The following is a 3,061-nucleotide window of genomic DNA, read 5'->3' on the forward strand; positions in this document are numbered from 1 at the left end:
ACAATACCATTCAAGTCAACTGTATCCTTACTGATTTTTCTGCCTACCCGATCTAGCAATTACTAAATGAGGGTGGCGGGGGCTGAAGTGTCTCCAACTATAGTAGTGGATTTCTCATTTTATCCTGTCAGTTCTTTTGGGTTTTGCCTCAAGTATTTTGATGTTTTATTGTTAGGTGCACACACGTTTAGGAATGTTATATCTTCTTAGAGAATTGATCCCTTTATTATTATGTGGTGCCCCATTTTATCCCTGATATTATTCCTTGGTCTGAAATTAATAAAGCTTCTCCAACTTACTTTCATTTGATTAGTGGTAGCATGGTACATATTTCTCTATCCCTTTGCTTTTCTTTTTTTTTTACATCTTTATTGGAGTATAATTGCTTTACAATGGTGTGTTAGTTTCTGCTTTATAACAAAGTGAATTAGTTATACATATACATATGTTCCCATATCTCTTCCCTCTTGCGTCTCCCTCCCTCCCACCCTCCCTATCCCACCCCTCTAGGTGGTCACAAAGCACCGAGCTGATCTCCCCGTGCTATGCGGCTGCTTCCCACTAGCTATCTATTTAACGTTTGGTAGTGTATATATGTCCATGCCACTCTCTCGCTTTGTCACAGCTTACCCTTCCCCCTCCCCATGTCCTCAAGTCCATTCTCTAGTAGGTCTGTGTCTTTATTCCTGTCTTACCCCTAGGTTCTTCACGACATTTTTTTTTCTTAGATTCCATATATATGTGTTAGCATATGGTATTTGTCTTTCTCTTTCTGACTTACTTCACTCTGTAGGACAGACTCTAGGTCTATCCACCTCATTACAAATAGCTCAATTTCGTTTCTTTTTATGGCTGAGTAATATTCCATTGTATACATGTGCCACATCTTCTTTATCCATTCATCTGTCGATGGACACACTTAGGTTGCTTGCATGTCCTGGCTATTGTAAATAGAGCTGCAGTGAACATTTTGGTACATGACTCTTTTTGAATTACGGTTTTCTCAGGGTATACGCCCAGTAGTGGGATTGCTGGGTCATATGGTAGTTCTATTTGTAGGTTTTTAAGGAACCTCCATACTGTTCTCCGTAGTGGCTGTACCAATTCACATTCCCACCAGCAGTGCAAGAGCGTTCCCTTTTCTCCACACCCCCTCCAGCATTTATTGTTTCTAGATTTTTTTTTTAACATCTTTATTGGGGTATAATTGCTTTACAATGGTGTGTTAGTTTCTGCTTTATAACAAAGTGAATCAGTTATACATATACATATGTTCCCATATCTCTTCCCTCTTGCATCTCCCTCCCACCCACCTTCCCTATCCCACCCCTCCAGGCGGTCACAAAGCACCGAGCTGATATCCCTCTGCTAGGTAGCTGCTTCTCACTAGCTATCTACCTTTCGTTTTGTAGTGTATATATGTCCATGCCTCTCTCTCGCTTTGTCACAGCTCACCCATCGCCCTCCCCATATCCTCAAGTCCATTCTCCTGTAGGTCTGTGTCTTTATTCCTGTCTTACCCCTAGGTTCTTTATGATATTTTTTTTCTTTAATTCCATATATATGTGTTAGCATACGGTATTTGTCTTTCTCTTTTTGACTTACTTCACTCTGTAGGACAGACTCTAGGTCTATTCACCTCATTACAAATAGTTCAATTTCATTTCTTTTTATGGCTGAGTAATATTCCATTGTATATATGTGCCACATCTTTATCTATTCATCCAATGATGGGCACTTAGGTTGTTTCCATCTCTGGGCTGTTGTAAATAGAGCTGCAGTGAACATTTTGGTACATGACTCTTTTTGAATTATGGTTTTCTCAGGGTATATGCCCAGGAGTGGGATTGCTGGGTCATATGGTAGTTCTATTTGTAGTTTTTTCAGGAACCTCCATACTGTTCTCCATAGTGGCTGTACCAATTCACATTCCCACCAGCAGTGCAGGAGTGTTCCCTTTTCTCCACACCCTCTCCAGCATTTATTGTTTCTAGATTTTTTGATGATGGCCATTCTGACAGGTGTGAGATGATATCTCATTGTAGTTTCGATTTGCATTTCTCTATTGATTAGTGATGTTGAGCATCCTTTCATGTGTTTGTTGGCAGTCTGTATATCTTCTTTCGAGAAATGTCTATTTAGGTCTTCTGCCCATTTTTGGATTGGGTTGTTTGTTTTTTTGTTATTGAGCTGCATGAGCTGCTTGTACATTTTGGAGGTTAATCCTTTGTCAGTTGCTTCATTCGCATATATTTTCTCCCATTCTGAAGGTTGCTTTTGGTCTTCTTTATGGTTTCCTTTGCTGTGCAAAAGCTTTGAAGTTTCATTAGGTCCCATTTTTTTATTTTTGTTTTCATTTCCATTTCTCTAGGAGGTGGGTCAAAAAGGATCTTGCTGTGATCTATGTCATAGAGTGTTGTGCCTATGTTTTCTTCTAAGAGTTTGATAGTTTCTGGCCTTACCTTTAGGTCTTTAATCCATTTTGAGCTTATTTTTGGGTATGGTGTTAGAGAGTGATCTAATCTCATACTTTTACATGTACCTGTCCAGTTTTCCCAGCACCACTTATTGAACAGGCTGTCCTTTCTCCACTGTACATTCCTGCCTCCTTTATCAAAGATAAGGTGACCATATGTGCATGGGTTTATCTCTGGGCTTTCTATCCTGTTCCATTGATCTATTTTTCTTTTTTGTGCCAGTACCATACTGTACTGATTATTGTAGGTTTGTAGTATAGTCTGAAGTCAGGGAGCCTTATTCCTCCAGCTCTGTTTTTCGTTCTCACGATTTCTTTGGCTATTCGGGGTCTTTTGTGTTTCCATACTAATTGTGAAATTTTTTGTTCTAGTTCTGTGAAAAATGCCAGTGGTAGTTTGATAGGGATTGCATTGAATCTGTAGATTGCTTTGGGTAGTAGAGTCATTTTCACAATGTTGATTCTTCCAATCCAAGACCATGGTATATCTCTCCATCTATTTGTATCATCTTTAATTTCTTTCATCAGTGTCTTATAATTTTCTGCATACAGGTCTTTTGTCTCCTTAGGTAGGTTTATTCCTAG

This window comes from Monodon monoceros, unplaced genomic scaffold (assembly GCF_005190385.1).
Source record: "Monodon monoceros isolate NGI ecotype Baffin Bay Population unplaced genomic scaffold, NGI_Narwhal_1 Super_Scaffold_22, whole genome shotgun sequence".
In the NCBI taxonomy this organism is placed as follows: domain Eukaryota; kingdom Metazoa; phylum Chordata; class Mammalia; order Artiodactyla; family Monodontidae; genus Monodon; species Monodon monoceros.